This window comes from Camelus bactrianus, chromosome 3 (assembly GCF_048773025.1).
Source record: "Camelus bactrianus isolate YW-2024 breed Bactrian camel chromosome 3, ASM4877302v1, whole genome shotgun sequence".
NCBI lineage: Eukaryota > Metazoa > Chordata > Mammalia > Artiodactyla > Camelidae > Camelus > Camelus bactrianus.
The window spans coordinates 68,099,160-68,111,066 of record NC_133541.1 but is presented as its reverse complement, the minus strand read 5'-3'; the positions used below and the strand labels follow the sequence as shown (position 1 = coordinate 68,111,066).

General features: G+C 42.0%; 1 non-coding gene across 1 annotated transcript; it reads left to right on the top strand.

Moving 5' to 3' along the window:
- Window positions 1-854: 854 nt before the first annotated feature.
- LOC123615203 (small nucleolar RNA SNORD57) lies at window positions 855-925 on the top strand. The gene has a single exon (XR_006722773.1). It is a non-coding gene; the product is annotated as a small nucleolar RNA SNORD57 (small nucleolar RNA).
- Window positions 926-11,907: the final 10,982 nt, after the last annotated feature.

Sequence of the window (11,907 nt, the reverse complement as noted above, 5' to 3'; positions counted from 1 at the left end):
TCTATGTACTAGCTATAAACAGTTAAAACTAAAATGTAATTCCATTTGCAATAGCATCAAAAAGAATAAAACTTAGGAATAAATTTAACAAGTATAACTTGAAAACTACAAACCATTGTGGAGAAAATAAAAGATTTAAATAATTGGAAAGACAACCCATGTTCATGAATTGAAAAAATTACTGTCATTAAAATGGCAATATTCCCCCAAATTACAGATTCAATACAATCTCTATCAAAATCCAAGCTAGATTGGATTTTGCAGAAATTGGCAAAATTCACATAGAAATGTAAGAGACCCAGAATAGCCAAAACAATCCTGAAAAAGAACAAAGTTGGAGCATACAGACTTTTTGACTTCAAAAAGTTCTACGAAGTTTTCTTTCTATAATAATTAAGTAATTCTTTCTACAGTAATTAAGACAGCGTGGTACTAACATAAAGACAGACATAGAGATCAATGGAATAGAGTTGATAGTTCTGAATGAAATCCTAACTTTATAGTCAACTGATCTTTGACAAAGAGGCCAAGGCAATCCAGTGGGGAAAGAACCATCTGTTCAACAATCAATATTGAGATAACTGGATATCTGCATGCAAAACTAGGAATTTGGGCCCCTAATCACATTATACACAAAAATTAACTCAAAGTATACCATAGATTTAAATGTAAGAGCTAAAACTATAAAACTTTTCAGAGAAAACATAGGAGTAAATCACTGAGACCTGGGTTAGCAAAGAGTACATGAATATTGTATGGAAAGTACATGTGATAAAAGAGAAGATTGAAAAGTTGGATTGCATTAAAATTAAAAACCTGTGTGCATCAAAGGTGTCCTTAAGAAAGTGAAGAGAGGGAGGTGATGAGCTCTCTTAGCCTGACCTTATAGAGCGGAGGCAAAAAACCGATTTAATGAGCCTGATCCAATAAAGCCAATAAGGCCAACAGAGAGGCCCCAGAGCCAGGGGCCTTCAGAGAAAAAGAAAAAAGAGAAAATGAAGAGACAAATGGGACAAAATATTTTTAAATCACATATCTGATAAGAACTTGTCCAGAATATATAAAAATGCTTACAACTTAATAATAAGACAACCCTGGTTAAAAATTGGCAAAGTATTTGAGTAGACAGTTACCCAGATAAATTATACGGATAGCTAATAAGCACAAAAAAAGATGCTCAATGTCATTAGCTCTTAGGGAAATGTCAGTAAAAACATACTGCGTCAGACTCCGCATATTGCATCAGCCCAGCTCTCCTGCCCTCTGGTTTCTGGTTGGATTCAGCCAAATGGGAGGTATAGACAAAAGAACCGAGGGTAGGGGGAAAGACGGCAGTTGGAGTATTTATTCCCCAGGCTACCTTTCTGTGGTGTTTTGTGTTAAGAAAGACTGTATTCTTCTCCAGGTCACAGCTCTTATCATGTGACCCTCTCCAAGGGTTACAGCTACATTGACAGATACTGGCAACCAATCCTTTCACTTACAGCTTCAAACTACCTTAGCCAGGAGTGCTTCATCATTCCTTCTTGATTTTTCTTAACCTTGCTCACACCTATGTAAATGACTCCTCCATAAACCTCTCTTGAATCACCCCTTTTGAGTGGGCCTTATGTTTTGGAGGAGCTGCGTGAGTCCCCGCCATTTCCCATGGAAATTCCTCATATCACTGAGTGTTTGCTGAAGAGCAAGAAACAAGCTCTCACTGCTCCATAATCCCATAGACTTCTATCCTTCTGTTTTTAGAAAAAAATTTCTTAGCGAAGAAAAATCCTTCTCTCTCTATTAAGGTTTTTCTCAAAAAGCCCTTCTTCTCTGTCTCAAGAACATACAACATAATCTTACTGACTTGATTTTGGAAAGAAAATTGAGAAGGGAAAATTGACCTGTAGTTTCCTGCATTATCAAAACCTCTCTGTGAAGTAAGACAGCCCAGAAATTGATCCATGTGTGAAGAGTAGGGAAAAAAGAAATAACTTCAATACTTGCTAAAAATTAGCCCTGCCTCACTACTATCTAAGTCATTGTTTCTCAGCCAGCTGCAATTTTGCCTCCTAAGGAACACCTGGCAATGTCTAGCGCCATTTTGACTGTTACACAGGAAAGCTACTACTGTTACCTAGTAGACAAAGATCAGGGAAGATGCTAGGCATCTTACATTGCACAGGACAGCCCCTTTTCAACAAAGAATTAGCCAATCCAAAATGTTAATAGTGCTGAGGTTTCAAACCCTGACCTAGGCTGACCTATGTGGTTCTCTGAAGCTACAGTGACTTTTTGCAGTGAAGCTGCCATGCTTTAACTATTGATGGAACCAAATCTAAATCCCAAGCTGCCATTAAGAACCCTTTAAAGAATGCCTCTAATTCACCTTGCCAGACAGAATATGCCCAACCTGTGCAGTTAAATAAATGTCTTTTTCTTTCCTCCACCTACACTCCCACATAGTTTTATCTATTCTTTCCTAATTCCTCTGCCTTAGACTGTTCTGTTTTTGTTTGGTGGACTAGTAACCTCTCCTCCCCGTCATAAGCCAGGTCAGTTCTCTCTCTCTCTTTGAAAAACTTCTTCCTACATCAAGTCTCCCCTTATTCTGGATTTCCTTATCTCTGTCACAGGAACCAGATCTCTATCCCCCAAATAGTCCAGAATTTTCTGCAGTATTTACCACCTTTTGCTTTATCTTACGGTCATTTGGAAACTATCCTTTCTGTAATACTAGACTGTAAGGCTATATGTTCCTCTTTATGAATACAGTTCATCTTTACATAACAGTGATGATAATAACAAGAGGTAATATTTATTGAACACTTATTTTAGGCCAGGTACCATGCTAAGCACTTTTTCATGAATTATTTTATTAAATATTGTCTTTCTCCCCAGAACAACATTCAAATAATTGACAACTTTTAAAGCATAGACACTGATCACCTAGAACAAACACCAGCCACTTCAGTACATCCAGAAGTGCCAGAGTGAACATTAGTCCAGCTTATATACAGCCTTATTTCTTCTCTATTACCTCGCATGCAATTGGAAGTCAATGAAAATTTGTAGAATAAGTTAATAAATCAGTGCAGATACCATTTAACCTTAGCAGAAAATCACATCTGTCCTCTTCACCTCTGTTTTCTCTGCAACTAAACCAGTGCCAAATATATAATAGGGTTGAAAATATTCATAGAATGAGCTAAAAAATACTTTAAGGTACTGTGCATTTCCTATGTTCCAGACACGATATTAGATATGTTTATTGCATTATTTCAATCCAGTTCACAACCACAAAGAAGGCATTATTACCACACTGCAGTTGAAGAAACTAAGACACATAGAGGTTAAACCACCACAGAGTTAAAATGTTGTTGGAAAGAGATTCAGATCAGTTATGTGAAACTTCTTAGATGTCTGCTGCTCATAAGAAACTCTGGCAGGTGGTGATGACAGCAAGCATTCATCCACAAGCAAAGCAGAGGAGTGGGCTGGGGACAGTTGCATTCACATAGAAAGTATAAGAAAGTGATTCTAGTCCTCTAACATTGGACTTTTTGCCTTTTTCTTTTCTAAATAGCTGGTGGGTAAAAGATACTGGTGTTAGTGGCCCCATGCTCTGTTTCTAGTGGTAAGAAAAAGAGATTCATACATGAAACTAAAGTGAGAGATTTAGTCCACATGTAGAACAGACAACCCACAAATTACAGCCAATTAGTGAAAAAAAAAGGTGACCATAAAAATGTCCCACCCCCAAATCCCCTAGAACTTTCTGTTGTGCTGATTAAAAATCACCACAGACAAACACTGGTCAGCTTCCACTACCCATGATCCCCTAGCATGCCACAAATACACACTGGGACCCTGGGCCTGAGTGCCTCCACAACATTATTTCCTTTCAACATCTTATTTGAGAATTTAAGAACATAAAACTTTCCAAAACAACGTGAGACCTCGCCAAAGCAGAGCAACTTGGTGCACCTGTGGTTAGTTGTGCTTGTTGACTATTGTGTTTAAGACCACAATAGCCCCATGGTGTTTTTTATTTTCCACTTGATCTGTTAATGGGTTCTGTGTTGCAAGACAGACACATATTTCATGAAATTTAATCAAGCAGCTACTTTTGTGTCATTAAATGAAAATCCAAGCATCTACGTTGTCCATGACCTTTGACCAACCCTGGGTTACTGTAGTCAGGTAAAAGAAAGGTTAAAAAATTTATCTCAGAAGCTAAGAAAAGTAGTTATAGGTTTTCCAGTTAAATTCTTTGCTGCTTAGACATCAAACCCTGGTTCCTTCCCCACTGCAAATTGGGCAAATCTACCAAAATATTTTTAATGTCTCTTTCGCATAAATAAAAAATCCAGTTGTGATTGTGTGGTATATGTGCATGTTTTTCTGGAAATAGATAGACCTATTCCCAGTTTGTTTGATTTATACTTTTTAACCTTAGTTTCAGATATTTATAACCTGATTTTCAAGGGTACATTCTCAAAGATGAACTCAGACTATTGTTTTCATAGTCAGTACGGCCAGGATATCAGAATACACTTCACAAAAAGAATGAATCTCCTGGATTTCTCCAGGGTGTCCTTCTGGGAAGTCGTCCTGATTGTCCTTTTTCTCTATATATCTGTCCCTGGAGTATGCTGGAGTTAGGGTTCTCCAGAGAAACAGAACCAATGGGAGATACACACACACACACACACATATATATAGAGAGAGAGAGACATAACAAGAGAGAGAGAAAGGGAAGGAAGATAGGAGGGAGAAAGAGACTCAGAGACAGAGACAGAGAATTTATAAGAAACTGGCCATGTGAGTATGGAGGCTATGAAGACCCACCTTCTGCTGTCTGCAGCTAGAGACCCAGAGAGTGGGTGATGCAGCTCCAGTGTGAGTCTGAAAGCCTGAGAACAAGGATAACTGATGGTGTAAGTTCCAGCCCAAGTGCAGGAAAAAATAATGTTCCAGCTTGAAAGCAGCAGGGTAGAGAAAACAAATCCCCCTTACACTGGTTTTCGTTCTGTTCAGGCCTCCAGTGGATTGGATGAGGCTCATCACAGCGGGGAGGGCAATCAGTCTACTGATTCAAATGTTAATCTCATCCAGAAACACCCTCACAGACACACCCAGAACAATCTTTAACCAAATTTGGGGCACCCCATGTCCCAGTCAAGTTGACACATAGAAGTTACCACCACAATTTTTTAGTCTCAGTCTCTGAAACTCAAGAAAATATGAGCTAAAGGATCATCAATCTAGTTAGAATTTAGTTTTAGAGCAAAACCAAGAGACTGTGTGTTTCTTAAGAAAGTTGCCCATATGTCACTAATCTTCATATCCCCAGCACAGAATACAGTTCCTGGCACTTGTAGGCACCCAGTAAATATTGAATTTATGTGCTGTGTAAAGTGCAAGAGAACATTTGTTTTTATTATTTTGTGTTAACAAGGTAAGATTATCTACATTACCTTCTCTTGCCTCTGTAGCTCTCCTAACACCAGAAACTTCAGCAAATGGATGAATTTCTGTATTGAATTCTACACAGAAGAAACCAAGATACCAGGAATCTCTTCAATACTTATTTTTCTTATAGCACCTATTTAGATATGTTCAGGGCAAAACAGGTTTCATGTTGAGCCTTCAACAGACGTCTCCCTAAGCTATACATACCTCTTGCACTTCCTGCTTGCCAATGTGCTTGTTAGTTTAATAGAAAGTCAATATTATAGAATCATGTGGTTCTGTTTCCTTATTCTTCTCCCTTGGCAGGAAAACAACTCTCTCATTAAAGGTGAATCCAGAGATGCAAAAAGACAACATTTCTACCCAATTGTTTTTTGAGCTTTTACCAAGAAATTAAAGAAAATAAAATGAACACAGAACTGCATCAGGGTACAAGTTCACATCTATTATCTGAAACTGCTCTTCTAATAATCCCTAAAGAATAATCATATTCGCTTGAGTTAATAAGTGGATGGAAAATGAGCCCTGGGTTTATCTTGGCTCCAGAGTGGATTTCTTGGCCTGTCAGAGCCAAGTGAGTTATCTGCACAAAGCCTTCCACCAAAGCTTTCTCAAGCACAAGGGCTAAGGAAGAGACCCCAAGGAATCAAAAAATATAGAAGCAATGTAAGCAGCCCAAACTGGACAAGTTAAATCTTCCAAATGCAGTCCCCAGGAACTCTAAACTAGCTGTTGATTCTTTTATAGCTCAACTGGGAAGCCATGTGGTTAGTCTGGCCCATAAAAGGTTATATTATTATGCAGGGATCATATTAGCAAAATATATTTACTTGATGTAAAAGCCATAAAATTACTGGTAGAAAATAATGCAGCTTCTACCTGTTTATATTTGTACAGATGCACACACCTACACACAAACACTCAACTCATAACTCTACAAATTATCGTCATTAGGGGTGCATAAGATTTTTTTTAATACAAGATGAAGATGGAAGCTATCCTCTGCATATTCATTCTTTGTCTCCAGTTTTCTAAAACAGTCTTTTAAAGAAATATGATTCTTTTATCAGTTTAGTTTCTCTGGTTGACTTCATGTGGCTGTCAGGCTTAAAACACATGACAAGACAATTAAGCAAAAGGCAGCCCAAAACAAAGAAAATAACAGGGAATCTAAAAGACCTGAATTAGAAAGCAACCTTTATGGCTCAACATTGCCACCTTGACCCAAATGCTTTTTCACAGGCTCAGTAAAATTTTGATTATCTGAACCAGCCTTTGTCAGCCCCAGTGGGACGCTGTAATTTTGTAACAGAAGCTATCGTCAGTGAGCTACATTGTAGTGTCATTTAAATGTTCAGTTAAGAATTACAAAAAAGCAAACAAAACAAAACAAAAGAGCCTTGTATATGACCATCACAAAGAGGGTAACATTAAACTAAAGAAAAATGGAATTCAACATGATAAAAACAACATCTTCTACTGGTTTTATGCATCTATATGCAGATGCTTCTCAAATTTAAATCTCAAGGCTAATCCTCTTTCCCGAGCTCTAGACTTGTTTATCATTCTGCTTTTTTAGCATCTCCATTTTTTATGTGTAAGAGGAATCTCAGGGTTAACATGGCCAAAATAGGCAACTTGACTCCTCAAAGTTTCCAATACTTCTCCCTAGATTTCCCAATTTCAGTCATGTCACATTCCCTAGGATGATGGCAAAAACCCAGGGGTCATCACTGATTCCCTTCTTTTATATGAAATACAATAGGAAATCCTAAGAACTCTACCTTCAAACTAGATCTCAAAGCTAGCATCACACCATATCTACAGCTACTATCCTAGTCTGCTGCAACAGCATTTTTCTCCTAGACTCCTTCAATATCCTTCTAGCCAGAACCCATTTTTTCCACCCTATCCCTCTATAGTTCAATGTTCTCATAAAAATTATAGCAATATTTTCCACTAGAACTTACTTTCTAGTGGAACATGGACTTGTTCAATAAGAGATAACTTTTATCAATTAGCAGGTAACAGTTGTATAGAAACCCACCTCTATTACTGACCTGTAACAAATAGTCAAGATACTGAGCTTAGTGAAATAAAACACAAGAGTTTAGCATATTTAAAATTAATGTGATATGGAAAAGCGTAAGTACCTTTGTTACCCTCCTTCACCAGTCATTGGTGGCTCTGCCTAGTATCATGGTTTCTTTTTCAGCATGTGTCCTACTCTTCTGCATGGCTCTTGCATGTCATTTTCCCCCTGGCCTACTAGTTGCTAAATGTTAACTGTGGAAGACATGCTGAGCTGTTTGTGGGACCTGAATGTGCCAATAGTGCAGCCAGTAGGTCTGGAAGGGTATTTGTGCTCATTCACTTGGGCCAGATCTGTGTTTGGTGCCCTCTGCTTTCCCCTGAACTCTTCTCTTCCTCCACTGCAGAATTAGGTAAACTGTGTAAACAAGGCATATTTCAGTAATGAATGTTTCTGAGAAAATGGAATCATAAGTGGAAGTATTCAAAAGATTCAATAAAAGTCTTTATCAGTTATCTAAGTCTTGTGAAGTGTGGGTTTGTCAGGGCCAGTTGGAAGAACACTGAAAACACATAAGTGAATGTGGATTGTGTTTCTAACCCATGATTCTCAAGTTTTATTACACTTCAGAATCACCTAGGAGCTTTATTAAGACAAAACCTGTTGGACCCCATCGCCAGAGTTTTTAATTCAACAGGTGTGGTGTGATCCAAAATTCTGCATTTCTACCAAGTTCCTAGGTGATGCCAACGCTGCTGATTCTTGGAAATCTCACTCTGAGAACTCCTGTTCTAGTGTAAATGCCAGGAGGTGGCTGCAAGTGAGGTGAACTGTCTTGACTTCACCTGAACTTATTCTTGCCCAACAGAGGCTTCCTACAGAGAGTTTAACCTCTGTCATACTTGTTGCCCCTTTGTACCACAGGATACTCATGGCCAACAGAAGCAACCCTGGACTTTGAAAAGAAATAAATTGAAAGATGAGGAGCCCTATAAAAAGGACAACTTGTATGCTTGTCCCCAAGTGTCAAATTTACAGGGCTGCCTGCTTGAGTCAATTTTAGTAGTGGCTCACCTGTGGATCTTTATTCAGCTGCCCTGGAGTGGGCTTGGGTATCAGTGGTTTTTAAATCCCCTCAGGTATTTTGAATGCACAGTCTTGACTGAGAAGCTCTAGAGTCTGTGTGGTCTGATTTCCTACCTCTTCTAGACACCTTCCTTTTTGGTTATTATTGTAACAAATTAGTTCTATTCATATCACCTCAATATCATCTCAATCTATGGCAGTGGTTCTCAAACAAGGGTAATTTTTGCCTACCCCTCCCTCCCCTCCTAGGATACTTGTCAATACCTTGAGATATTTTTGATAATCATGACTTGCAAGTGCTGCTGGCATCCAGTGGGTGCAGGCCAGGGGTGCTTCCAGACACTCTGCAATGCCTAAGAGAGTTCCCCAGAACAAAGAATTACCTAGTCCAAAATATCACTAGTGCCAAAATTGAGGAACTCTGGTCTAAGTGTGAAGGAAAAACGGGGCTGGTCTAACAAGATAACTCACAAGTCTAGGAATGTGAAGGAGGGGCTGGGCTGGGCTAACAAGATAACTCACAAATCTAAGTATTAGAATACTGATCTGAATTCTGCTAGACTAACTTGTAAATCTAGGTTAATTAGTGTTGTTTGCTGTTCATGTTTTTTGCTAGCCAGCTGGGTTTTCAAAGATACATATCTGGCTTTGGAATGTTGGTTTGCTGCCTCCCCGCCTCCACTTTTGTGATGATAATGCTGCTAAAGCTGTTCCATGCCTATTGGCCGAATACCCCAAGCTTGTACTTTACCCTGTAAAACCTTGGAGGTGCTCAGAGCTTCGGAGGAGAAGGCCCTCTGAGCCCGCTGGCGTAATACATCTGAGTACTCCAACCCTCCGAGCGGAGCTTGTTTCTTGACTGGCCTGTCATTTCCAGAACATTTCTGGAGGCCCCAGTGAGATACAACCACGCTGGCCCCTTGAGCCGCTGGACTGGTGGCTCCGGCCGACCGGGGTAAAGGACTCCGGCAGTGAACGAGGTGGCGCCGCCCGACAGTATTCCGGGTTCTCCTTTGTGACTGCAACTCGGCCCCCGGGTGGCTGGGCTACAACCAGAGCCAGACTCCGTGGAGGGATGGACAGACTCACCAGGTGGCCGTCCGGACAAGGTAGGAACCCCCAGGAGGAATCAGGTCCTGTCCCATTGGACAGAAGAGGAGGCTGATCCCCTCCTACAGGCTCTCTGTCTGATGGTATTTCAGATGGGGAAATCAGGTCAGGTATCAGGTCCTGTCCCAGTGGACAGAAGAGGAGCGGATCCCCTCCTACAGGAAACAGGATATTGGTATTGGTGGGAGGACTGTTGTTAACCTGTGTGTGTGTGTGTGTGTGTGTGTGAGTGAATGATCGGCCTGTGAAGCATGCGATCAGGCTCGAGTTTGTAGCTCCACGGCATTCTGCTACGGAGTTCAAGTGAGTCCCAACCTGCGGTTCCGTGGTGACCTCATACGGCTCAGGGCGATATCGGTCCCTCAGGGTCCCGATCGGAGTCAGCGGCTTATACTGACCCGGCAAAGCTAAGAGGCACCTTTGTCCCCACGAGGGGAGCGGCCAGGCGGACGCAACGAAAACCCTCCTTTATCTTGTCTGCGACACCGGCACAGGGTGGCTACACTGGGAGGGAAAAGGACATAGATAGCCAATGAGTCAACGCCCCTGTGACCTTGGAGGCTAGGATGCTATTTCTTTGAAAAAGTCTCTTACCTGATTCTGCCACAGAACACCTGAGACTTAGTGTTCCCCTACTGAACTGACCCAAGTAGTGCCCCTATTGCCTAGCCCCAGACCCCCCAGGACTCGAGTTTAGAAGACGAATTCCTTCAGGACCGGGCTCACCAGGCCTTGGAGGTCCCTTTTCTAGTCCATCTCTTTTACCATCCACCATCAGTCCCACGCCCTTGATACGTTAGTTCAGGATATAGAGAGGATTTAATGAAGAAAGTCCCTGGAACTGCTTGAGGTCTTGAGCTCCAGGGACATCAGCTGTGACTGGAACCCAGACTCCCTGACCAAATTAGCCTTCAAACAACTCACAGACCCAGCAAGAGAGCAGTCTCTCTGGGAACTCCGGTGTTTTGAAGAGTGAAGAAGGAAAAGATATAAAGGCTACCTTTCCAAACATCTAAAGCAACAGATCTATTATCCTTAAACATCTAAAAAGAATGGGAGGCTCTAAGTCGAAACCCACCACTCTAGAATGTATGATTAAGAATTTCAAAAAGAGGTTCTCAGGAGACTGCGGAATTCGAATGACCCCTGGCAGGCTCCACACTTTGTGTGAGCTTGAATGGCCAGCCTTTGGAGTCAGGTGGCCCTCAGGAGGAACTCTGGACCTAGCAACATTGTGAGCAGTCTATCAAATAATCACTGGAACCCCAGGCCACCCAGATCAATTCCCTTACATTCTCCTGGCTGAATATCGCCCAGACTCTACCCCCATGGATTCGGTTCTGCTCAAATGGACCTGGACAATGCAAGATATTAGCAGCTCAGCTGGTCCAGGCCAAAAAGACAGACAGAAAAAAAAGCCTATTTTCCAGGGAGACACAGAGAACAAAATGTGCCTGCCCCCTCCGTGTGCCCCCAGGGCACCAACCCCTCCCCAACCTGAGGACCCAGAGGCAGAGCCCAGCCCCCAGCCTGAGCCGGTAGGGAGGAGACTCCGGTCAGCACAAGCCAGGAGGCCAGCACCACCAGCCCTCCAAATGCTGCTGCGGGAGACACAAAGGCCGCAACAAGTTGGGGAAGACGGGGCTGTTCAGCCCGGGCACCCCGTACTCTGCTACCAACCCTTTAGCACCCACAGACCTTCTCAAGTGGCACCAACATATTCCTTCCTACTCTGAAAAACTGCAGGCATTTCAATCACATTATGGTCTAAACAAAATTAAGAAGAGCTTCCACAATAATAGCAGATAAAGAGCCACTGGTAAACCAGTCAGGATTTTTGGCCTGCCCTCCAAAGGAGTGAAAAGTGTCGGAACGGGCCATGGAAGACGTCAAGGGGAGCCACGCAAAGCGGCGGCGGATGGAGCAGTGACCACAGCCGCCCGGCAACAGCAGCAGCAGCAGCAGCCCCCGCAGCCCCAGCACCGCCTCCACCTGGGCCACCGCTGCCTCCATGGCAACTGTCAGGGAGTGCCGGCCCCTGCCCAGTCCCGAAGCAATGGTGGGATAGTAATAGGGCTTTGTCACAAAGACATGCGAATATTTGGTCTCTGTCCAGCCCGCGATGATTTCTACTTAGCGGTATGTGACGACTGTAATCAGGCTCTCAAGCCGCAGGCTATGATTGAGCTCGTAGAGTCTATCTTCCATTCTCACCGGCCCACCTG